General features: G+C 42.5%; 1 long non-coding RNA gene across 1 annotated transcript in view; it reads left to right on the top strand.

Moving 5' to 3' along the window:
* The window catches only part of LOC118625471, a 45,201-nt gene extending 18,634 nt beyond the window's left edge, over window positions 1-26,567 (top strand). Inside the window, exon 3 of the long non-coding RNA XR_004958680.1 lies at window positions 25,732-26,567. This is a non-coding gene — a long non-coding RNA (uncharacterized LOC118625471). The remainder of the gene's footprint in view (window positions 1-25,731) is intronic.
* Window positions 26,568-27,082: the final 515 nt, after the last annotated feature.

Genomic DNA, 27,082 nt, shown 5'->3' with positions numbered 1-27,082 from the left:
GACTGATCACTTTTCTTTAGTCTCCACACCAGTGCCATGAGCTAAGAAGCACCTTCTCCCATATTTTGCTGATGAAGGAACTGAAGCTTACATGTCACAGTAGTTAGCATAGGATGGGAACAAGACTGAGCCACCAGTTTGAGGCCACAGCCCACAGTTTTCACCCACTCTGTGCGGTGACCTTCCTTAGCTGCCTCTTTCGATCTTCCAGACCAGTAGAGCCCTGGCACTAGCTGAGGTCTGAGGAGCCCTGCTCCATGCAGCCAACAGATGGCCTACGTATGCTAGGGGACTTGGGAGGTGATACTAAATGACATGTTGCTCTGTCCTGGTATGGGGGCATCACCTTTCCTAGGATAGCTCATCATAAAATCATAATCAAGCCATTAGAATTGTTGTAAAATGAACCCAGAAGGCTGCCTAATCCCACTTCTCTCTCTAGAGTAGACCGGCTAACACACAGAGCAGTAGGGGTGCATTTTTCCTCTGGTCTGAAACACAGTGTGACTTAATAGCAAGAACACTGGTCTGAGCAACAGAGGATTAGGGGGTTCATCCCTACAAAGTAGATTTGTCAGGACACTTTTCCTCTCTGGACCTAATTCGTTCACCAGTGGTAGCAAGGGAATCGTTCACTCATTCATTCATCAGTGCAGATTTATTAAATGCTTTATTAGTAACCAAGCCCCATGCTAGATGTTGAGATATCAAGACTGGAAAAGGTATTTATTCCCACCTAGTTTATAGTTTAGGCAGGGGAAAATGGTAAGAAAGTACTTGTAGTTCTGAACCTGCGGGTGGCGAGTGAAATGATGGAAGTATGCAGAACATTCTGCCGCAGCACCTGGGAGGAACCCAGCCCAGGCACGAGTGAGTGTTCAGGCAGCTTCCTGGAGAAGAGTGAGAACCGACAGGAGTCCTGGAAGGATGGGAACGAGTTACCCAGACAGAGAGGTGGGAAAAGCGGGAGGGAAGGAAGGGGAAAGAGTCCTCCAGGAGGAAGGAAGGACAATGAACAGAGTCTAAGGATGACGTGGAGACAGTATGGTACCTGGAGAACTGTGAGGAGCTCAGAACAGCTGGAGCTCTGTGGGTGTGCAGGTTGTAAGTGTGCACACCTTGCCCTGTGTGTGGGCTGGCAGGTGCACGGTGGTGGTGATGTGTGGGAGGTGGTGGTGGTGTAGGGGTGGTGGTGGTGGTGTGGGGGTGGTGGTGGTGGTGTGTGTGGGGTGTGTGTGTGGGAGGTGGTGGTGGTGTAGGGGTGGTGGTGGTGGTGTGGGGGTGGTGGTGGTGTGGGGGTGGTGGTGGTGTGGGGGTGGGGGTGGTGTGGGGGTGTGTGTGGGGGGGTGTGTGGGGGGGTGTGGGAGGTGGTGGTGGTGTAGGGGTGGTGGTGGTGGTGTGGGGTGGTGGTGGTGGTGTGAGGGGGGTGGTGGTGTGGAGGGGTGGTGGTGGTGTGAGGGTGGTGGTGGTGGTGTGGGGGGGTGGTGTGGGGGGGGGTGGGGGGGGTGGTGTGGGGGGGGGTGGGGGGGTGGGGGTGGTGTGTGAGGGGGTGGTGTGGGAGGTGGTGGTGGTGTAGGGGTGGTGGTGGTGTAGGGGTGGTGGTGGTGGTGTGAGGGGTGTGGGTGTGTGGGGGGTGGTGGTGGTGTGGGGGGGTGGTGGTGGTGTGGGGGGGTGGTGGTGTGGGGTGGTGGTGGTGTGGGGGGGTGGTGGTGTGGGGTGATGGTGGTGGTGGGGGGTGGTGGTGGTGTGGGGTGGTGGTGGTGTGGGGGGTGGTGGTGGTGTAGGGGTGGTGGTGGTGGTGTGAGGGGTGTGGGTGTGTGGGGGGTGGTGGTGGTGTGGGGGGGTGGTGGTGGTGTGGGGGGGTGGTGGTGTGGGGTGGTGGTGGTGTGGGGGTGGTGGTGGTGTGGGGTGGTGGTGTGGGGGGTGGGGGGGGTGTGAGGGGGTGGTGTGGGGGGGTGGTGTGGGGGGGTGGGGGTGGTGGTGTGGGGGGGTGGTGTGAGGGGGTGGTCGTGGTGTGAGGGGGTGGTGTGGGGGTGGTGGTGTGGGGGGTGGTGGTGGTGTGAGGGGGTGGTGTGGTAGGTGGTGGTGGTGTGGGGATGGTGGTGGTGGTGTGTGGGGAGGTGGTGGTGGTGTGAGGGGGTGGTGGTGGTGTGGGGATGGTGGTGGTGGTGTGGGGGGTGTGGGGGTGGGGGGTGGTGGTGGTGTGGGGGTGGTGGGGGTGGTGTGGGGATGGTGGTGGTGGTGTGAGGGGGTGGTGGTGGTGTGGGGGTTGGTGGTGGTGTGGGGGTGGGGGTGGTGTGGGGGTGGGGGTGGTGTGTGGGGGGTGTGGGGGTGGGGGGTGGTGGTGATGTGGGGATGGTGGTGGTGGTGTGTGGGGGGCCGGGGTGGGAAGATCAGGGGACTTGGGGAGGAGCAGAGCTCAGTGCTCACCAGGGACCAGTGGGTGGGGAACTTTGAATACCATGAATATTCTGACGCAACAGCTGTGGGGAGCTGGGCCAGAGTTTTAAGGAAGAGGGTGGCATAATTAGATCAGTCTTTTTCACGGGTATTCTGGAGACAGTGTGGAGAATAATCTGTGGGAAGCAACCCCGGAGGCAAGTGGGTTACTTGTGCAGTTTCCAAGTAATGCTGATGTTGCTCAGCCAGGAACCGCACTTTGAGAACCGCTGTTTGAGGCAATGTTGACTGCTCGTTATAAAATGCTGGGATTCTTCCGTATTAAAAAGCAGCTTTCATGAATATATATATATATTTTTCAAGCACACTCATTCTATCTAAATTCATAAGATGAATATGGACCTACTGATGATTAAATTCATATCCTTGTCCTAGATTTTGTTTCTTCTCTGGTCCTAGATTTTGTTTCTCCTATTTTCCCAAGTTGAATTTTATTTGATACACCAAAGAAAAATCTCATGGTACATCCAGTAATTTGCAACATGATTAAAAAGCTGAAATGCCATTGCAGTTGACTAAATTCTTTGTCTGACTGAAATACAATAGACCAATTGAAGCCTGTAATATTTGGGCTCAGATTTTAGAAATGAAACCTTGTAGAAGGAAAAAAAGTCTTATCTGCTTTACATGGATTATAAAATCCCACTCCTCCTATTTTGAGGCTAGGAAAAAAAAAGAAGAAGAGGTTATAACTGCAAACTGCATATATACCCGGTAATCGCAAATTCCTTTCCTTATCAAGTATCTAGGAAAGAACATTATATCAAAGAGAAACAATGTCTCTTCAGAAAAAAAAAAAAAAAAAAAGGAACTCTGTTACTTTAGAACAAGGCTGGCATGTCCCTGAGTCTCAATCTAACTGAAACAAAAAGTTCTGTGTTAATTTTTTTTTTTTTTTCATCTAAAGGACAGTGAGTTTGTAAAGCCATAAAGCTGCTCTGACTTGAGGGTGGACTATTCATAATGCAGAATATTTTAGCAACACACTGAGTCTGTTAGTGTTGAAACATATGGCCATTTTATAAGAAAAATGTGGTTGAAATAAACAGTCAACATGTGATGATGTACTGATAGCATCTCTTAGGAGTTTACTTCAGTAATGCTAGGGATCTCTCTTCTTCATCAGTGTAATACCTGAGGTGTGAGGTCACCAATTCTTTTATCTCTCAGTATAAGCTGTTTTCTTCAGAAAGCCTCATCTTTACCTCTCCCTATTATGCTTGCTCAAAGTGTCCCGGTTAGTTGAACATCACAGTCCCCTTGAAAAGGCAAGATGCCTCCATATTACTGAAAAATGATAGTCACCTGAATCTTAATAGAAGGCTCAGTACAGCCAGAATAACCAATGAAAGGGACTAATGACCCTGATTCCATCAACTCAGGCATTCTTTGCTAAGTAACTCTGTGAACTCACAATTGGTTTCACTAGAAAGGATTACAGCGTTCCAAGAGGGGGCCATAATTATAATTACAGGTGTGGCAGAAGCAGATGAGCTCATTAGAAACAAAGATTTGCTCTGAGGGACGTCTGCTCTGAAGAACAAAGAGTGGCAGCAGAAATGAGTCACCATGTAAACAAATTGAGCAATCACCAACATACAACAGAGAGCGTGTTCCTCAGCCAATAAATACACCTTTCTTTTTTCCCTGGTGGAGGTGAGTTTTGCCTCTGTACTCGCCTGACCTCCTGCTGGTGGGCAGGGGCTGATTGGGTAATAATAATGAAGCTTCGTTCCCCTCATCTTTCACCACCTGCCCCCACCCCAGTCTATTTTGCAACTACCACAAGCGTACAACACAGCCAATGACCTTGAATGAGAAAGTTAAGGCTTACTTTCTATCTCAGCTAGGAGGAGAATCAACCAAACTTTTTTTTAATTTTTAAAAGTTTTCTCTTCATTGATTTTTAGAGAGAGAGGGAGAAAGAGATAGAAACGTCAATGAGAGAGAACATTGATTGGCTGCCTCCTGCATACCCCCCACTGGAGATCAGGCTCACAACGTGGGCATGTGCCCTGATCAGGAATCGAACTGGTGACCTCTGGGTGCAGAGGGGTCAATACTCAACCACTGAGCCATACTGGCCAGGTTCAATCAAACTTTTCTTTAGGGATCGGCTACCAAAGTGATAGGCACTGGTTTTACTTGTCTTTAGAAAGTCCTCTTGTGTCCAACAGTGAATTAGGTTGGATTTTAGGCTATTTGGAGCAACATGCTTTACGTCTTGACTTCCAGATTTATATGAAAGCAATTTCCAGGACTAGCAGCCAAGTCTTCATTGGCAAAGTAAATCAGAAGAGTACTGCAATTATGCAAATGACCAAGAAAAGAAAAAAAAGTTACAACTAGATGGTGTTTGCCTAATGTAGGGCGATTGTACCCTTTTTCCCTGTTTTCAATTTGGCTGTGCTCTCAAAAACTGTTCTACTCCACTTGGGCTGAACGGTGAAGGACAAATTTGGGCCCCTAGAGGTTAGGGTTTCAGTATGGCCTTTCTGAAGAACATGACGCAGGTTACAGGCTTTCTCAGGCAAACAAGCATTTTACCTGGGATTCATAAGCCAACGTAGGGCAAGGTTGGGAGAGGTAAAATACTATCAAGGAAACTTTTAAAGAATGGCATTTAAAGTAAGATTCTTTCAACGTTTCTCAACTATTCTTTATTATTGTGTGTGAATCAAAGTCTTAAAACAAGTTTCTTTATATCAGAAACCTGGCTTTGGATACAGAGTCTCCTAACCTGGAAGGTGACAGCTGGTATAAAGACACTGGGGGAATGTCATCCATTCATTAAAGTGATGAAGAGCTTAAAATGATAATAGCTCTCCCTTAGGAATCTGTAGGGTGGGGAGAACCCTGAAAGTGTGTGTAGAAATAGACACAAGATAGCATATTTCTATGCTTTTAGTGGCTAAAATTGCATGCCCTGTTCTATTTTGCAGATATAGTTTGGCAACTTAGGACTTTGAGGGCAGAGGAAAAAGTTCAGTGCGTACCAAGTGTTGCAGATCCAAAGGGGATGGCAGCAAGCTCTGCGGGACATTGTAATGAAAAGAAAAGCGGCATTATCCCCTCGAGCCAGCCAGACAAAGACGAATGAGACGGCCAGCCCCTCGAAAGCTATTAAAGATTAGAGTCATCGACAGGCAAGCCCCTTCATTAATGACCTCTGTTGTTTCCCAGGACTAACCGCCAGGCTTTATACAGCGTGCTCGGGGAGTGCAGAAAAAAGCCCCAGGCCACAGGACCCTGCCTGAACCCCAGAGCAAAACCGGGTCTGACGGGAGGCAGGGATCCCGGGCAACAGGGAGACACGTGCACCGCGGCTGCTGGGAATGTCAAGGCACCTGGTTACGTTTCCCAGGCTCCGCGTGGGAGGAGAGGACAGACAGGACTAGGCACTTTGAAACCCTTGTCTCTCCTCGTTGTTTACTTGACACCACATTGCTTTGAAAAGTAGGAGCTCCGTGGGCTGGCCTGCAGGGGCACCATCTTGGGGCGGCAGGTTGGGGTGGGGTGGGGGTGGGAGGAAGCCCGAGCTTGTGAGGGGCCGACAGGCGCGGGTCCTTCCACAGGCCACAGACAGGCCTTCTCTGTGTCTCTCGCATGTAATGACACGGCTGTTCCCCTGGAGACGGTGTTTTGATGCAGGATAAGAAATCAGATGAGGCGTTCAGATATGGCAGCAAATGGTTCATCAAAATATTCTACGAGTGATGGATGCCTGGGTGGGATTCTTGCCTAGCAAGCATTAATCGGAAATGAAGGAACAGTACTGAACAGGAAGTGTTTCTCAAAGAGTTATACTAATATAGTCATGTGGAAAGTATAAAATAGAAGCACAATACACAGAAAGTAAAGGTTGCCCTTAATCACTAGCTTAAAGGCCGTAGAACAGGTGATTTCATATGGTATGTTTATTTCAAGTACTTTGTTGACAGTGACCTCTGAAGACGCACATAGGTGAGAATCGTGTTATAGTTCCAGATCAGTGCACTCTCATGAGTACGGATTTGGGAGTACAGATATTTGAGAGTTTAAGGACTAGTGTTTTTCTTGGTCTCTAGCTAAGCCTAACCTCCAGTTTAGCATCAGGGTTAGAGAGGGAGGAAGTAGTTTACGAGGCTAATAAAGACCTGCCCAGCCCTGGCCGGTTTTGCTCAGTGGTTAGAGCGTCGGCCTGTGGTCCAGAGAGGTCTGGGTTTGGTTCCGCTAAGGGCAGGTAGCTCCGTTGCAGTTTGTCCCCGGCCCTGGTTGGGTCGTGCCGGTGGCAACCACTCCATGTGTCCCTTTCACATCGATGTTTCTGTTTCTATCTTTCTCTCTCTCCCACTCTATCTGAACAAAAAATGGAAAGAAAAAAAAATGTCCTGGGGTGAGGGTAACAAAAACAAACAAGCAAACAAAAAGACCCACCCACTACTGAGATTCCTTGAGGCCAAGAATGAATCTGTACCCTTCATAAAGACTTCTCTCTTGTCATTCGAAATCTATTTTGCCTTTTGTCTGGTCTCAATGCACTAGCCCTTCACATCCAAGGTAAGAATAAAATAACTTTGCTGCAGACATAAAATACAGTAATACTGCTAAATGATAAATGAGTCCTCTCTCATCTGTAATAGCTACCAAGTACTTACCATGTGCCCATTAAACACGGCACTACAAATACAAACTGAATGGTTAATGCACCAAGCGCTTAATTCTCTCATTTCTTTCCATTCTGATGTTTGGTGCTATTATTTTTATTCCACTTTAGAGATGAGGAAATGGGGGCAAGAGAAGGAGTGAAGGCCACATGGAGTTAACAAGGAGGCGAGGGGTTTAAGATGGGAATCTAGCCAGATCAGTGTATTTGAGTGTTAGGAAATAAGAAAATGCTTTCCCTTCCAAAAGGTTTCACAGGGTGATAACTTTGTTAGCTTTCTTCTCAAACTCAACCCCTGTCCCTTTTATGCCATTCCCCTATTTAAAAACCTTGAATTTACCAGAAAGTAATGTTTTAAATCAGAGTTAATTTTACTCTTCTAATAATTAATAATGCCTTCAGACCTGTATGAATAACTTTGTAGCATCTGTGGGGGTGACATAAAGAATGCTATAATTATTCCATTTATACACTCATGTTGTCCAAGATAAGAGATGTGCTACCTAAGGGAGCAATCTGTGTGTGACATTAAACTTCCAGAGGAAGCTACTATAATACCACACTTGAAGAATGAGTCACAACTTAATGGGAAGGGCAGGAATGAAAATATTTTTACGTTGCCTTCATTATTCAACTAATGCCTCTCCTCTGATATTTTCAGCAAAGCCAGGCCCACCTCGGAGAAGGAAGAGGTAAAACATCTTAGAAATGGGCTATAGGCTTTATCTCTATAAAAGATATATCATGACACCATTTCGAATGGTTATTTCATTGACCTCTAAGCTGGTTAGCAGAGGGAGAAGACATAAATATCTGTTTAGGGGATGCAGTAATGAAGGACTAGTTGAGTTAAATGGCTCGTCTTAAATTCTATGAGGAGGCAAAAAACAACATCATTATCCTTACTCTCAAGCTTTCCCTCTAGCAATAGTTTCTAAACAGCAAGATGAAAATATCTTCTGATTTGAAACCACTAGGTTTTCTTACCCCTCTAGATACAGTGAAGTTTTTGTGTTCAAACTTAAAGTCGCTTAGTTTAAATGGACAATTACAAGATTGTTGTAAGCATCCTCTCTTTTCAAGCCATCAACCGGCTTTCTTATATGAAAAATTCCTTTGTAAAAATAATAAAGAACTGGAGTGTTAAGGGGAGCCACGAAGTTCTTGGTTTTTATTCTTGCAGCTCCTATCACTTCTAAATGTAGAAGAATGTAGCATTAATTCTCACATAATAACAAAGTTATTTAAAAAAAACAAAAAAAACTCAATGCTTTGAATGTCTGGCTGGTCTTAAACAGCAGGCACAGGTGGGTTATGGCAAGAGGCCTTTCGGCCCATGGCTGACAGGACCTTCAGGCTTCCACTGTACCCAACCCCATGGGGTCTGTCATGTTCGATTGGCTTCTTCTCGGTTAGTCATAGTGTGGTTTGGCACCATTGTAAAATTTCACATTAGAATTTCACATAGAAATGATAGTGTGAACAAAAACCAGATTTTTTTTTTTCTGTGATGTGTTATTTAATTTGCTCTTAGATTTTTCAAATATAATGTTTTCATTTTTTTCCCCAGTCAAGATTTATACTTTCTTCCACCTCAAAATAGGACCGTCAAAAAAAGGTTCCACCGTTCTCTTACCTCCCAAAGAAATCTTTTTAAGAACAATGGTCCTTTGTTTTCTAGTTCTCTCTGACTAGCAAGAACATTTCTATTTTAATTTTGTAATTAGAAATGTTTTAATATAGCACCTACTATGTACCAAACAAGGTAAAATTAGACCCTGGAAACAGAGAAAAGTGTCTCCGGTTTCCAGAAACTTATCATCTCAGTACTGAAAAGATAGTTTTTAAAAAATTCTAGATCATATTTAAAATTTAAACTTAAGTGTTATACATTTTAGACTTATATCTTTTGTTATCTTAGGTATACTTTATAGCTTTCTAGAAAAGGGATAGATGAGGTCTGAGGAATCCAGTGTTCTTGTTTCTTATTTTGTCAATAAACAACTACAGTTTTTCTATGTTATTATCTCTTTTTGGTTATTATTTATTGATTAGTTTTTCCTGGGCTATGAACCAAAATGAATGTGACTCGATGTGAAACTCAGTGTTTTAATTCCTGTGGCAACAAAGTAGCTCCAGCATTAAGCATAAGAAGCAGCAGCATCCTCCCAGGACTTGGAAACAGAAAAGGTTAAATTCCTAGGAATGAGCTTTTGAAACCTTTTACTAGTGTCCAATATTTCATTGAGTTATTCTGCACCTTCGCTGCCATTGTCAGCTATGATGCTAGTGGCTCAGAAACCCAAGGGAGATGTAGTTTCCATCTCAACTTAGCTGTGTGACCAGAATCTAGGAAGCAACTCATCTATTTCTCAGCTGGCTCACCTGGAGGCTTTCTCAATTGCCTTGAGGGTTTTGAGTAAAGAGAACTTGCTGTTTTATATGTAAATCATGATTGCCTACAAATCCTGGCTAATTTCAGGCCATATTAGGGTGCTGAAGAGTAGTGGAGTGGACTTGAGGACACTGGGATGACCGGTGAAATTCCCTAATAGAACTGAATAGAAGTTTAGACAGGCGAGGAAATCACAAACAGGTCCCTTGTTGATGTGTTGATGCTCATAGATATGCATTCAGTGTGTGTCCTTACTCTGTCTAAACATCTTCACCACTCTTGCTGGGATCCTTCATCTTTAGAATTATCTTTCAAAAACAAGAGAGCTAAGTACTGTCACTCCAAGCAAACACCTGGAAAGCAACATTTGCAGCCAGATGTTACATACTCTCTTTAGTTTGCTAATTGTATTTTGATTTCTCACTGAATTTGTCATGGATTGATTTCTGTATCCACACGTGAGCATTATTGTGTGTGTGTGTGTGTGTGTGTGTGTGTGTAAGTTTATAAGTAGTATGCCTTTTCCCCAAAATAATTTAAGCCAGGTTATACAAATACATCCAATAAAGTTTTTCCACTTCAAGGCTGTGTCCCAAATGCAAGAGGGCCTAAAGGTTTATTTTTAAACAATTATGCAAAAACATGTGAACTAGATAGATAAGCAGGAAAAATAAATTTTACTTTCTAGGTCGAATTTCCCCTGGTATTACCACCACAGCAATAATTAAGAGGGATCTGCCACCTGAAACTGGGCAGAGCTCCTGGGCTAGCCAAAGTCGGTACAGCACGCCCAGGAGCGTTGTCAGAACGCCCTTGATTTCACCACCCTGGGTGTTCACGGAGAAGGGATGACACTGAAAGCTATGCAGCCAAACAGAACTTGTGAGATGTCATCTTCTGCTGGGAAATAAGATAATTAAGTAATTGCTTTCGTGCCACCACTTATAGATACCATGGTTTCTCTCTGGAAAATAACAGCCCTGGAAGTGGACCAAGCTCATACTTTATAGCATATGACTTTTTTAGGGTTCTGCAGTGTTTAGCATTTGAGATTGCAGCTTGGATACATTTCAAAGGAGCACAGCCAACTTGGCATTACTCAGTGTGTGACCAGCCAACCTGGACCCCTTCAGAAGGTGATTTTCCAGTCTGAATTTTTCACGGCCTTGTTCCCCCCTTCTACTTCCTTCTTCATTATGTTGCTTGCATTCATGGCTTATTAGTGGTGCCAGCAGAAACGTTGGCTGAAACAGTCAGGAAAAACACAATCAGTCCAAATTGAAGGTCGCTAGGCATATAGATGAAAGATTTGGTGGGGAAGGAATTATGGTTTTAAATAAATTTTTAAAGTGCTTTCAGATTTTATTAATCCATAATATCTTCGGTCTGATTTATCAAAGAAAATGGATCTGTCCATGTTCCTCTCGATCTCTGAATATGCTCAAATGAATTTTTTTTTTTTACAACCAGCAGGCGAATACCAACTTTTGCCCCAATTTTCCTGGGGTACATCAGACCCTCTCTTCCATCCCCCAGATGCCTCAGCTCTCCTCAGGCTCCAGTGTCTCACCAGTTGCTAAGTCCAGTAGCTGCTGTCAGCCCTTATCTTGCTCTGCCTCTGCTACATTTGTGCTGTGGGTCCTTCTTTACTTCTTCACGCTCTCTTTTCCCATAAGATCTACGAAGCTCTCTCTCTCTAGCTATTTTGTACCATTTTGACCATCGCCTCCTGGCATGCCTTCCGCCCACACAATGAATATTGCTACAGCCCTGGGTTACGTTCTCTGTACGATGCTCTTCTCACTCTATATGCTTCCCCTGAGAAAAATGCTCCATTTTGATGGAATGAATACGTATTTGCCGATGACTCCCACATAAATATCCAGTCCCAACTCTCCAAGTTTTAGATTTCCATATCCAGTTTCCTGTTTGTCACTGTCACTGATATAGGTCATTGGCCTCTCAGATGGAATTGGCTGTGAGTTGTCGTCTTCCCTCTTTCATTAGCTTCTCTTAGAGTATTCTCTTTCCTTTAGTGTCTTCACCAAAGTTTCAAATGCCCAGGTTAGAAATCCAGAAGTTCATTGTACATCCCTTACCTTATCACTTGTCCAGACTGGCTCAATTTGTCACCAAGTCTTCTTTAACAAATCCCTTTTCTTCATTCTTGCTATCATGACCTTAGTTCTAGTCTTGATCATCTCTTACTTGGATTAATGCAACAGTTTTGATTGTTCTTTCTCCCTCCATTTCTCTTTCCCTCTCAAATCTATCCTCTATAAAACTAGCTGGAGGACCTAACTGAAATGCAGATTTAACCCATATTGCTCCCTTGCTTAAAGCTCTTCAACTCTTCATCATCCATGCTATCCTTTTCCTATAAGATCCTCCACAAATTGCATCCCCCTGTTCTTTCTTACTACTCTCTGCTACATCTAACTTTCTGTATTTATTTGTTTATTGTTCCCTGCACATGTTTCTTATTGCTAAGACTTTTTTTTCACATGGTCTCTTATCCTTGGAATAGCTTTTGCTCCCTTCATTACTAGTGGCTAGCTCCTAGTCATCCTTTAAGGCTTAGATATGGTGTTCTAGCTGCCAGGAATTGTTCTCCGATACCGCTAAAGCAAGATTATGTACACTTCCTTAGTGATCCTATAACTATGCCCACAAATGTTACTGTGTGTTAGTACATCGCAAAATTACTAATTTTAAATGTCTGTCTTCATTATTATAAACACTAAAGTTAGACTTTTAAAAATTAGTGTATTCCATGTGGCTTCCATGGTATTTTTTATATAATAGCCACTTAGCAAATGTTAGTTGACTGTATGAAGATTATGTTGATTGGATATTGAAGTGTCCTTTACCTAAGACTCCTAGGTACCACTATCTCTCAATTTATCATTGGTAGATCTTTTATTTCTTTCCAAGTGCTGTCTATTTAAGATACCTTAACAATTACAGCTCTTATAAAGAAAGTTTTATCATAATAGTTCTTATAAGTTTTAACTCTTCCTGTCCCCTTCAAGGAATTTATCATGCTTTTATAGAAAGGTATATATTCTCTGCTAGCTCCCTGGGAACCCCTAAAAATATCAGAAAGCAAGCTCAACACATACCTCTAGTTGATGGACATGTTAAGTTTCTTCTGGGATGGTAACTTCCCTGCACTAAAGTACTGTAACTCGTCATCCTTAGTGAATGAGAGGAAGAGGTGGTGTGGAAAGAACATCCTGTTTTGCAGAATCTCAGTGACTAAATGTTGTCATCTCACGTTACTTTTTTTTCCCATTAGTGCATCTGTTTAATCTTACGCTGCCCCAATACTACATGGTTGACTGGGTCACTGAAATCCAGTTTATGCACAGAAGCTGAAGAGTAAGAAAAGCAGGATGCTTTCAGTGAATTCCGTGCTTCACAGGCTGAAGAGGTAACGGTAGCACACGAAACAGTCCGGGGTCTCACAAGCACCTTCTCTGGTTCCTAAGGATCTTTGAATGATGTGATGCAATCCTAATGACTTTTCATTAGCCCTCCTATCAGAAGTATTATATCACCAGAGGCAATTTATTTATTTATTTCTATTTTAGAAAGATACTTAGTTTGAGAACATCAACCAGTGTAATGAAGCAAGTTCTCATGAATAATATTGGGGTTCTACAAAAAGAGTTCTACTGGTAACTTGAGTGCCTACTACAGATCAATAAGGTAGTAATATGTTATTACTACATATGCAGTTATATATGTTATCTTCCTTAACCTGCAAAATGACATTCTGAAATTAGGTCCATTATCCTATTTCTACTATGTGGAAACCAAGGCTCTGAGGGCATAAGAAACTTGCTTGAGGTTATACAAGGGGTCAATACATGAATTTAGATGAAACATAAGTCTGTTTTTGTCTCAGTTCAAGTATTTCAGAACGCCTTATTCTTTTTGCTGAAACATAGCTTGTTTAATTGGACTCCTACAGCCATTTTGGATGTTTTAAAATTAACAAACTATAAAATTGAAAGTATTGAATGTGTCATTTCAAATTCTTGAGTGATGAGTACATTGATTACTATGAGAATCTCAAATGGAAGACTTTGATAAGTGTCAGCATTAATTTAATGTTAATATTTGTTATTTGTTTTAGGCTATAAGTGACAGCAGGAAGCATTTTATTCACCAAGAAGGATGAGAAACATCTCTTGCTTTCACGGGTCATATAACTTGCTTGGGTTAGTCAGTTTCTATGTTTGATGATAGCTTAACAAGTAGATAGTGCTTATCTTTATGGCTTTTCAGTTGAACTTAATTTTGATCTAATAAAAGAAAGAATTGGAAGACTACTAACTTCACATTACTTGCTTACTCTTGAAACATGATATTATCAAACACATTAGGAAAGTTACTTAAGATAACATTGATCTTTAAGATCATTTAATAATTATGTGTAGTTTCAGTCAGCAAGATCTCTGCCTCTTCAGAAACTCACTCAGAGGAAGCAGGTCTTGCAATAGGAGAAAAATATTGCTAATTAGGAGCTCCAACCTGTAGATTCCAACTCTTTGAATTTTCCTAATGAAGAAGACAGGTAGTCTTAATATGAAATCATTATTTTTTTCTTTTCTAATAAGGGTAGAAATGATTTTACCTTGTTTGAGAAAATGTTTTAGAGTTTATTAACAAAACCATCTGGCTAAATCCCTTCTTTGCCATTTTCTCAAGTTCATTTGAGATAGATAAGATTTTTCTCTAAAATACTAGATTATTTCCCAGCCAGTGTAGCTCAGTGGTTGAGCATTGCCCCATGCACCAAGAGGTCGCCGGTTCAATTCCCGGTCAGGGCACATGCCCAAATTGTGGGCCCCATCCCCAGTGGGGGATATTTAGGAGGCAGCCAATCAATGTTCTCGCTCATCAATGTTTCTCTCTCTCTCTCTCCCTTCTCCCTCTCTCTCTCTCTAAAGTCAATAAAGAAAAAAATTTAAAAAAATAAAAAATAAAATACTAGATTATTAAGTCCACTTTCTTGCATATAATACTCTTTTTAAAATTCAGTTAGAGGACATGAGAAATAAGTGAATGCCTTTTCCCTTTTAAAAATGAAACAGATGTTCTTTATTTTGGGGTCATACCATATAGAGTTATAATTTTCCAGAATTATGTCAAGATTATATTTCAGATTGCAAAACAAATATCAGCATAATACTTAGATCCAACCAAGTAGGCCGATTAAAATTTATGGGCTATAGCTAATAACAAGTTGTATAGTTCAAAAACAATTTTTGAATTCACTTCAACCTAGCTGTGCTATATAAAAGACAAAGGAGGCAGTGAGAACTTAGCCGGGTTTCAAGCCCATAAAGCTGACTTGCATCTGCATGAGTCACTTGGAGATAAAGGCACCCAGTGATTTACTTGAATTATTTGTTGCCAGCCTGGAAACGATTTGGGAAATTAGCAGTGTCCTCACTTTTTTGATGGTGTGGCAAAAGAAAGGCTAATTCATGAAGAGGAGAAACCCCTTTCATTTGACATTGGATTTCCTCCTAGCTCAAACACAAATGGCATTGCTAATAACAAAGCAACGTGCTGGGAGACTAGATGGAGATTGTTTTAAGAATAGGTTACTATCTTTTGAGTATAACAAGTAAAGGGTGACCTGGGTAATTCTGAATCTACAAATGGTCTCATTTTACAGCCTATCTCTTCTTCTTCTTCTGAATCTACAAATGGTCTCATTTTACAGCCTATCTCCTCCTCCTCTTCTTCTTCTTCTTCTTCTTCTTCTTCTTCTTCTTCTTCTTCTTCTTCTTCTTCTTCTTCTTCTTCCTCCTCCTCCTCCTCTTCCTCTTCCTCTTCTTCTTCCTCTCCTCCTCCTCCTCTTCTTTCTCCTCCTCTTCCTCCTCCTTTTTTCTAAAGGACATCAATAAGTGTTCATTAATTTCCTAAGCAGCTGTGCTTTGTAATGAACTTGGCTGTTTCCATTTTTACACTGTGAATAATTCTTGGCCTGGTTAGAATGTATGATTCAGGTACATGTAGATTCTTTGTGGCATTTTAGGATAATGAAGTATGCTTACAATAAGAATGTACATTATCCATAACCTTTTCTCTTTGAACATGTTGACAGTCTGACTATAATCTGGCATAACTGAACAACTGGGCCATGCCACATCAGGAGAGGTCAGGCTTAGGAGAACGACAATCCGTGGCTCAGCCAGGCCCCTAGAGATCTCCTTGCCACTGGAGGAATGGCATAGACTGTACGCTGGGACATTCTCAGAGATGGAATGAAAGAAACAGGAGTGGTTGCTTCATGCCAAGAATTTGTTAATCCCAGACTTTAGGAAAGACTAGAAGGTGGTCAGTTGTTTCTTCTGGCCTGGATGCATGTATTTGTCAGGATTCATCTGCAACAGCTGCAGCCATGCTCCTCGGCGTCTTTGTCTAGTTCCTTCTTCTGAAAACACCAGCTCTTTGATCGCTGCTCTTGCCTTCCACAGATGCTTCATGGTTGAAAGTTGAGTGTGTTTCACTGTGTCCTTTAAAGCGGCTCTTTGCTCCCGTGTTCTGGCTGCCAACCTCCACAACCTGGGCAGCGGTTGTTTCTCCTCCTCCATGTCCATGCTCAAAGAGTCGGTTTGCAGGAGGATGATTCCAATTCTGATCTTAGTTTCCCTCCCACCTAAAGTGCCTCTCTCTTTAACTGGCACAGTCTTATGATACTTGGATTGGAGGTAAATGCATTTTACAACCTTGTTTCCACTAGTGTGCTCATATAATTTCTAGTTTAATAGTAAACCGTTTTTAGTTGCTGCTCTTAGCATAATTTGTAAATTACTTCCCAGAGCTGCCGTTACTAAATGTCTCAACCTTATTGTCAAGAAAGGCTTGACAAGCAGAAGCTGCTGCCTGGGGGCTGGAATGTACCACTTCCTGTTCTTTCGTTCCAAGCTGAGGCATTCTATCCAAACAAAAACTGAACTCAGTGTACATGTGACCCAGAGTCAGTCTGAAACAAAACTCTCCAAAGATGAAAAACTTTACACATTAACTCCTAGTTCCACTCCATCTACTCACAGTGCCCAAGACCACAAAGAGGGCCTTTTAAAAAGAACCAAAACAAACAAAGGATGGTTGAAGATGTGGACTAAGGCAAACAAGTGACCAGCAGCCACAGATAGCATCAGATTAATTGCTGCTGAATTCTGACAAGATGTAAGGAACTAAGACAATAGCACAGTACCAAGTCGGTGACTCCACAGCCCTGCTAGGACACTACACGATCCTCCTAGCATATGTCAGTGTAAAGGCAATCAGTACTTGGACCCCAACCCCGGTTATTTATGACCAGAAGGAGCCAAAGAATCCTAGGTCTTCACTATAAAAATACCATGACAACAGAATGGCCCTTCTGTTATGAATACCTGGGACTGATCTTGATGTTTTTCTTATAGCCATGCTTCCTGTTTTCCTATCAATAATTTACTTAGGATATATTTCAAACACTACCAAAGAGGGCACATAGCCAGATATTAAATTGAAGGTTTTCTTTCTTTTCTTTTGTTTAGGAGCTGAATCAGCAATAAGTTGTAACAAGATGGAGACAGGAAATTAGCAGCCAATCACTGAGGTGGCTTCCCTAAAAAGGGCAGATAGAAGGGGAGAAGCCCTATTTTTTCCAAAGGATAGATGTCACCCAGGAGAGGGAAGATGCTGGGAGGAGGGAAAAGTGGAAAGATGGTGATTCGGGGTCTATGAGGTAGTAATACCTAGCGGACAGGTGGCTGTGGGGAGGACTGAGAAGGCTGAGCACCAGATCTAAAATCCCTTGGGCTCTGGCCAGACTGCACATGAAAACTCATGGCTGGACGTGACACTGGTCAGGCCGCCTTTCCCCAGGGCCTCCAGAGCAGGCTCACCTCCAGCTCTCGTGGTGGCCATTGGAGCAGCGGACTTGCCTCTGCCCTGTTCTGGGCCGAACTTTAAGAATGGTGACTTTGCGGCAGTAAGTAACTGAATGGCTCTTCAGCATATGGAGCTTCAGTGCCAGAACCAGGAAAGTTCTGGGTGAACCAAGATGAACTGGTCACCCTGCTGCCAGGAAACTGTATAGAGAATCACCTTATTTTACATATAGGCAATAGAACTTTTAGTTGGATCTTAACTCACATAAAGGCTGACAAATATGTTTGACAAAATTATTATAATAATCATATAGCTAGACCACAATCAGTTTAAGAGCAATAAAATAAAGTTTTCCATAAGCACTTAGATATTGAGACAAATCTGTTCATTTAACATTGTCCTCAAATTGTACTTTAAAGTAAGATTCAAGGCTTCCAACTGGATAGTGGTATTAAAATAATTGTAATGATTATAACTAGGATTTATATAGTGCTATGTAACATAGAAATAATCTAAATCTATTTTAATATTTGATCTTGGCACCAATCCTGGGAATGCTACTTTCTCTTGCATTTTGTTGATGCAGAAAATGAGACTTCGCAAAGTTCAATAGCAGGCAAGAGGTCACCCAGCTCATAAACAATAGAGTGGGATCTCAAATGCAGGTCTCCTTGACTTTAAAACCTGCGCTTTTAAATTCGTGAGTAATATACTAGGCAAAGAGAACAGCATGTGCAAAGGCCGAGAGGTGGGTTAGAGAGAATTTGACATGGTCAAGAACAAGCATGGTGAGAGAGGAAGCTAGAGTTTTGACAGTTCAGAATGTGCTGTGCCATGAGGGCCTTGTTAAAATGTTTGGCATCTAAAATAAGGGAAAGGGAATGATACTGAAACAGAAGAGTGAAATGATCACACTTGCACTTAGAAACGTTTCTGCTGTTGCTTTGTGAAAGGTGTATGTGGGGAGGTCAGTTCAGAAGCCACTGAGCTTGTTCAAGCCGGTGAAGATGGTGGCGTGGACGAGGCTTATGGCAGTGAATGTGCAGAGAAGAGGTGGGTTGGACTGGAGAGATATTTACAAGGTGGAATCAGTGGACTTGATTGGATGTGGGAGTGAGGGCACAGAGATGACAAAGATGACCTCAGACACACAAACTTCAAGGGAGGATGAGCAGGACAGCTGTCAAAATGCTGACCTTTCAAAGGCATTGCAACTCCACTGGGTGACTTGGTAAACTACAAATACAACCCGCTGTATACAGTGCTGAAGTACACGGTGCCCATTAGTGAAAACTAAAAAAAATGCCCCCTCCGCTAGTGCAGGCCTGTCTTTGAACACGGTTTCAGCTCATTCATCTGAAAATTAGCCCTTACTACCAACTAAAATCTTGAAACCTACTAGGCCTAGTACTATTTACTGAAAATACTTTGTTTTTTTTCTATTGTTTTTTATAAATTATAAAAATTTTTAAATCCTTTCATATACCAAATAATACATTATTACGTTTGGAACAAAGAAGGGGGGGAAAAAAAGGAAAGAAAACAGTTGGGGAGAACAAAAACTCTTTCGAAAAGTGCAAAGATTTTTGTCATTTCCCCCCAGAACATTTTCTTATTTTGACCAGCGGAAGTGAATGTTTCTATTTTTTTAGTTATTAAATTTGTTCCTCGCCACTCCCCCTGGAGGAGGTTGAATTTGTGTCCCCAAAGATTCATGTCCATGCAGAACTTGAGAATGTGACTTTATTTGGAAGCAGGGTCTTTGCAGATGTAACTCGTTCAGAATCTTGAGATGAAATCATCCTGGATTTGGAGTGGTCCCTAAACCCAGTGACTGCTGTCCTTATAAGACAAGTAGAGCCACAGGGAAGACCATGTGAAGGCAGGGGCAGAGACTCATAGGCAGCCACAAGTCAAGGGACGCCTGGGGCCACCAGAAGCTGGACATGGCAAGGAAGGTTTCCTCCCGAGGGCTTTCAAAGGAAGCATACCCTGCTGACAGCTTGACTTCAGACATCCAGCCTCCTGAACTATGAGAGAATAAATCTCGGTTATTTTTAAGCCTCCAAGTTTGTGATAAATTGTTATGGTAGCCCTAGGGATCTAATACACCCACTAAATAAATGTTGAACAAATGGTTTGCTATTGTCTGTGTTTTGGTTCAACCTTGTTCCCTGGTTTTCAATAGGAGCAATAGGGAGTACGTGATGTACTTTTCAATAAGAAACACTGGCAGAGAGGAGATTTAGGTGGAAAATGTGTTCAAACTTAGACATGTGGAGTTTCAGTTGTCTGTACCATATCTAAATAAAGATGTTGAACAGTCAACCGGACACAGCCTTCTGGATTTCAGAATCTTGGTTCGGGCTGGGTACACATGCTGGGAGTTGTCTGTGCACAAGTGGTACATGACCCTTAGGAGTGGTTGAGATTGCCTGAGAAGTGAGTGTGATGAAAAAGGGGAACACTTTCAAACAGTTCCCTGAAGAGTTCCATTTTTTAAACCTGGAGTAGATGAAGAAGAGGTTAGGAGGGAATCATAGAGAAGACAGAGAAAAGCCAGAGAGGAGGGTAGCATATCAGCCAGGGTTGAGACAACTTGCCCACGTTGAATGCTGAGATGTCAAATAAGATGCAGATCACACATGGCCATTGGCAGTAGCAACATGAAGGTCATTGGTGACTTCAGCGAGAGTTGTTCGGGCATAGTGGGCTTCAGACTGGAATGGCTGAAATACATGCATATTCGAAATATTTTAACATATTTTCTAAAAGTAACGAAATGAATAGGAAATGAGGAAATCGAGGAAGCAAAACTTGGCTATGCAAAAAACACAATAAGAGAGTGTTGTGTGTTTTAAGATGAAAAGGACTTAGGTGTGTTTAAAATCCTGTTGAAAGTGAAAGTTGAGGGGAAGAATTGTTTGAAAGGAATGAGTCTGAGGATACAGTGGGGAGAGAAGAGGTAGGTAGTCACAGTGCAAAGTTCCACGTAAGGTGGTTGGAGACAGGATCCACTGGATACACAGAAGTTGGCCTTAGGGGAAGGGAATTCTCCGCTGTGCCAGCAGGAAGGTGAAGACAGGTGGGAAATCTGAGAGTGGGCAGGTAAAGAGTGTATGGCGGTGAGTGGCTCATGCTATGAGTTATCACCTAATGTATGCCTTTTCCCAGAAAGTTAAAATGCCATGCCTTTGTATGTTTCTACTTTAGACTCTACACTAGCATTTTACACTGAGATCTTCTCTTCCTGTAATTAACCCAAATAAGTGGTATTTTAGGGTCATAATTTCTCTAAAGCTGCAGACCATATAACCATATTTGGTGGAAGTGTCAGCATACTATACTGTTCTTATAAAATAAAAGGCCTCCTTTATTTTTGGTTATTAATATCTCCATAAAAGGGCACACATAGCCATAGAAATGTAACATTTTGCTACTTTCCTGAGACAAATTACAATTCTTTTTTAAATGAAAAAAAAAAATGACATATTCATGAAAAAAATTGCTTTGGGGAATTCCTAGTTGATTCAGCCAAACTTTAAAAAAAATGTAAGCTGTCTTATAATAGCAAAACAGCTCTTCTGTGATTGTCCTCAAAGTAAACAGAGTCAATATTGGAATGTGGGCTGCTCATACTATTATGCACAATATACAGGAAGTGGACAGAAATGTGAAGTGATTCGGTAGGTAGGTAAGTAGTAAAACCACTTAACATCAATTCTACTGCTCCTGTTACCAGGCACATGATAAGCTGAATACAGCAACTAGGTATTGATTTAAACTTTGAGTTTTCTGACATGTAAGAATTTCAATATTGTGCCTGAGCAACACTGAATGATAAATGATACTACTTTGAAATGTGTGTGTTCCTATGCATATCCTTTTTTTCATGAGCTGTTTTTCTTCTGAATGTAATCCTTTTAGTCCCTTATTAAACTCCTTATGGCAAGCCCAGCCTGTGTGGCTCAGTGGATTGAATGTCATCCCATGCACCAAGAGGTCCCATTCCTGGTCAGGGCACATGCCCAGGCTGTGGGCTCAATCCCCAGTAGGGGGCGTGCAGGAGGCAGCTGATAACATGTTTCTCTCTCACATCAAGGTTTCTCTCTCCCTTCCTCTCTCTAAAAAATTAAGAAAAAACTATTTAAAAAATAAAATAAATTTCTTATGGCATATTCCCCCTCAGGAATGGTAAGAAGTACAAAGCATCCCCTGCCCACTTTCTTTTACATAGTAATTATTTCCTGCTAATGATGTGGTAGAAATAGCAGCATAGTTGGAAATCGAGGCTGAGCTACTAATCGATGTTAATTCACTCTGTAACCCAGTATATTTGTTTTGTCATTGTGCATGTTGACCTGCTGACCTGTGGTTAATATGCTACACTATGCCAGCTTATGGCTGTCGGAGGCAGGGGAACAGGCAGGGTGGAGGTAAGGAAATTTTGCCACACTTTATGTCTTGCTTTATAAATCACAGCAGGTACCATTATTAACTTCAGTAATGTATTCATAGGGCAATGATATGGCTATAAATGTAATAATAATAAAATTAAGGTCTTCTTTTAAAGCTCAAGTACTGTTCATTTAAAAATATTCTAGATTTCATCAGTCTTTTGATGATAACAACATTACCCTTCATTAACTTTTCGAAAACTTATAGATGTTTCTTTAAGTTTCTAAATTTTTAGTTAAGAAGTGGTAATTCAATGTTTTTACATTATTTTTTAGAGAATGTTGAGTTTTGTTGTTGAAAAGGAGAGATTTAAAAAATGATGATACGAAGACTTTATGCATTTACATTTTCAAGGTTGGCAGATTGAGTTCTTATAGGCCCCTAACAATGTTTATGGAAGCAATCAAACAAGCAAAAACCAGCATAAGAATTTGGAAAACAAGGGTTTAGGATTCTATACAACTCACTGCAAGACCTTCTGCAAACCACCTAATGTCTCTGAACTGTTTTCTAACCACAAAATAAGAGTATCAGACTAGCTATTCCTTCTAATGTTCCTTCTAGCTCTAACATTCCCAGGACAGTCATATTTTATGGGTCAGAGAATAATAACTATAAATAATGATTTATTTCTTCCGGAAGAAAAACATGCACACCAAGTTACTGTATTACAAAATATGGGAGGAACAGAGCATAATAAAAAGAACATGTAGTGACTCAGACTGGGGCTGAAATCCTAGCTTCACCATTACTGGCTGTAAGCAGTTCATGTAATGCTCTCGGCCAGTTTCCTCACTTCTACCATGGGAGTGATCACTCCTCCTTGACGGGGCTATGACAGTAAATAACCAAACAGACGTGCAGAGCTTAGCATAGCGCCAGGCACAGTCAGCACTCAGTAGAGGCTAGTCATTATTTTTGTTGCATTGTCACAGAGGCTATGAACATTAAGGCACCCAGTAAAATGTACACGTACCATAGGTAGTACCCATTCTTGGCTCCTTTTTATAAGAATCAGAATTTATGCAGTTGAAACCCAGGGTTTTTAGCCTAGCCACACAATATGAGAAACAAAGGCATTAAAAATGGTCAGAAAAATGCCCAAGTCATGAGAATGAGGCAAGCAGTTTGGGGGTAGTCAATAATCCCACACTGGCCTAATGTTGACTCAAAGTAGAAATCACTGTGGTAGCGTTAAAAAAAATACACCAGTATAGAAAATTGAGTAAAGGGAATTCAAAGGAAATAAAACACCCCAACTACCAGAGAGCCAATTCACTCAGCAGCAAAAATCAGTGAGGTGGGAAGACCGACGGGAAAATCAATGAAGCAAGGGTTTTTCTCGTCCAGGTATGAGCAAGAGGCTGTGCAGAGCTCTCAATGACAGACCCACCCTGAACTTCCTTTGCCTCCTCTGGCTGCTTCCTCAGTATATTTGAAACAGAGAGCACTGGGTTTATCATCCGGGGGCTTACTCGGCTGTGCTATAGAAATGTGATTGTGGACCAGCCGCTTAGCCCCGTGTGGCGCGTTTTCTCCTCTCTGAGGAATGCGTTGTGATGAAGGAATTATACAGTGCAACCTGTTCCTATGTCCTCCATCTCAGAAAACACATCCCCATATTTTCAAATTAGAATTTTACAGTCGAACCTTCCAGTGGTCAATTGGCTTGGAATGAGCTCCTCTCAGTGTCCCTCCAGCTACGTCCGAGAGTTCCTGAGGGGGCTTCGATCTCAGGCAGAATCCTTCCAGGTATTCTGTTCGATCTCCTCTCGTTCTCTTTACCATTCCACTGTCGCTTCTGCTGGGGTTACACCCATGAGGTAGCCATTGGAGAAAACCATTCTCTGCTGGCATTCCTGTTGTTAGACCTGGGAAGAGGGCCTGACTCTCTCCCCGCCACGCCCCCCCCCCCCCCCCCATGAGTGGAGATGCCTACTTGCCCTCTGGACCATGCTCTGGGTACCTGGGACTCCAGAATGTCCCGCCCAGAGGGACTTCAGGCTTCGTCCCTGGGCCTGTCATCCTGAAGCTAGAACACTCAGGTGTGCACACCCTACAGGCTAAGGGGCACCTTAGGGTGGCTGTTTCCTGTGAGAGTGTGTATGAAGACGGAAAGTGTGGCCCAGGATGAACACTTATGGGTGAACAAGGCCCCGCCTCATGAGGGGCAGCGCCAGCTGGGAAGAGAGGGGGATGTGTTGCGGGCAGTAGACAGAGGAGAAAGAAGAAAATTCTAAATTTGAACTGGTCTACCAGGTCACTGTGAAGGTAGATTTGACAAGGTAGGAGGATGGGACCTAATCTAGGCAATTAGGTAACTTGCTTCATTATGCTCAAATATTTGGCTGTGGGTGTGCATGTCTCCTCTGTACTCCTGCCCAGGCCTGCAGACATTGGGGTAGACCTGTCTGAGTGAGGTGATCACCACCGATACCTCCTCTTCTGCTCTAGAAAGGGTTCTGCTCCGTCGACCCGTAGACCAGAGAGACCTGGGTTCTTCCCGCTAAGGGCATGTACCTCAGTTGCAGTTTCTCCCCGGCCCCGGTTGGGGTTGTGTGGGTGGCAACCAGTCCATGTGTCTCTCTCACATCGATGTTTCTCTCTCTCTCTCTTCCTCCCTCTCTTCCTCCCACTCTATCTGAAGATACATGCAAAAATGTCCTCGGGTGAACATAAAAAATAAATAAATAAATAAAAAGGGCTCTTCTCTTGTTAATTCTTCTTAGCACAAGTGATACCAGTCCTGACTTTAGTAAACTTCACTGAAGACCAGGAAACACCAAATAATGCAGAATAACCAACAGCTGTTATCAGCAGTGGCTCCTTTAGGACCCACAAGCCCAGTTGGACTTCAGGTCAGAGTTCCAGACTAGCTCCCACGGTTTCTGGTATTATGAAGACCAGCTCAACCCCATCAAGGAGAATTTCTAAGCACCTCCAAACTCTAGTCTAGCTCCAACTATTTAATCTTGTTCCTCTTATTCTTGTTTCAAATAGAATCAGACTTGTTTTATTGACACCAGAATGATTGACAGTAATATTATCTTTCCTTAAGATAAGATCCTACCTACCCATCAGCATCCACTTTGTAATTTGACCACAGTGGCCTGTAAGAGACCACAGTTGTTCCCTCTTTTCTCAAAATCCTAATTGCTCAGGCTTAACGAGCACATGTTTGGGCTACTAACTGATGAGTCCAGGCAACAGAATACAAGCCCCAGGCCAGCTCCCCATCACAGCCTCACTCACCTGCAGTGGGAGGAGGAGGCAGGTGGCAAGTCCCTCCTGTCATAGCCTGGCCACTGATTCCAGGATCCTGAGAACAACTATCTAGACCAAAATGACACAGACCTTCCAGGAACAAGTTATTCTTGATTTTAAGTCAGTCTACATCAAGGGGAGGGGGAGGGGAATTCTCTACTCTCCAGAGCAAAGACCTATTATTCCCAATTATAGAATCAAGTAGAACTCAAGATACCAGTTTGAAGTAGCATTTGAATTAAACTTGTATTATCCAGGGCTTTTCTGAAAATACAGATCTGCATCTGTATGTACACCTGTGAGATTTAAAAGGCTCTCCAAAACCCATTTTCCCAGAACAAAAGAGGTGTAAGCCACCTGCTCCTTGGCAAGTTTTCAAAATTATTAGAATCACATTTCTGCCCTATGGTATTTTTTCCTTTCCAGTGAGTTGACTGGGATCACACCAGTGTACTAAATTATACAGGTTTCAGGTGCACAGTTCTACAACACACCTTCTGTATGCTGTATTGTGTGTTCACCACCCCAGGTCCAGTCTCCGTCCATCACCATGTACTGCCATACATTATTAAATGTGTCTACTACTAAACACAGTGTTTGTTCTTAGGGTGAACAGTAATGGCTGTCCTACCTACATCACGGAAAATGCGAAGACCGAAAGAGAAACAGGATGCTGTGCCAGGCTACCACGGCAGCACCTCTGAACCCCTGAATGGCAGCAGCTCAATGACATTACTGTTAGCCACTTCACAAGCTACATGTTTGGATTTCAAAAGCAGTGGAAAACCATACAATGATAATCTAATGGCTAGGTAATTCTGTTACTTCTCCCTTTATCCTGAGGCTAGTTGTTCTGGTGAACATATTAGATTCAAGTCAATGTCATTTAGTGTCTTCCAAGGATAAGGCAGGATGATAGGCATTGAAACTCAAACTACATTCCCTTGGCTCAAAGCAGCATTTCCGCCCAACTGCTCAGCTGTGTTTATACCGGCCCTAGAAAACCTGGGAGTGCGGGGCTGCTGCTGAGATAAAGGATTTCTTTTGTTTTCCTCTTTACTCACTTTACGTGACCTGAGAGAAAGAACGTGGGGTCTGCCTTCAGCCAACAAATGCATTGCTTTGTTTTGTTAGCATGAACACTGTGTGTAACATTCAGCTGTAATGGTAAAGACCGGATTCTAGAATCAGCAGACCTGCTATCAAACTCTTAACCATTGAATTAGTTAACATCATCCAATCAGACTGATTACATGTGAAATTAGGTTAAGAATAGTACCTTTCTCATAAGAGTGCTGTGAGGATTAAAAGGGATAATGAATATAGAAAACTTAGCATAGTCGACTCAACTGTTAGTCATTTAAAAATAGTAATAATTACATTATTTTTGAACCAGGTGCTAAAGAGGATACAGAGAGGGTAAATTGAGACCTCCTAATGCCAAGTATAGAATCCCACTAAAGGGAATAAGCTATACATCAGCAATGTGGTTTACAGTAAGAGACAGGGAGGAAGTCTTTGTTATGTAGAATCACACCTATGCCAAATAAAGCTGAGAAATGGGAAGTAAGTGAAAAATGAACCAGTACAGCTATATAAGGTATCATAAAGTACATATATACCCTGTGCAAATAACGGACATGAAATAGATCACGAGCAATTGACAACACGTTATTATTGTAATATTCTGCAATGGTAATCATGATTTTTCTCATGTAGCTCCATTATTGAACATTAATAGGGAGCTATATTATCCATGTTCACATGCAATGGGGAAAGCTATTTCAACTTGGTCCTGTTGTAGAAGTTACATTCTAGAAGTTTATTCCTGCAGTCAGCATGTGGGACAGAGAGAGATACACAGATTTCAAGGCCACAAAGGCAGAGAAGCCTGTCCCAATCACTGACTCCCTGCCCACTTCAGCGGAGAACAGTGAAGGAAAGCAAACTCCTTCCTG

The sequence above is a fragment of the Molossus molossus genome, unplaced genomic scaffold (genome assembly GCF_014108415.1).
Source record: "Molossus molossus isolate mMolMol1 unplaced genomic scaffold, mMolMol1.p scaffold_m16_p_11, whole genome shotgun sequence".
Lineage (NCBI taxonomy): Eukaryota > Metazoa > Chordata > Mammalia > Chiroptera > Molossidae > Molossus > Molossus molossus.
This window is presented reverse-complemented; position numbering and strand designations above follow the sequence as displayed.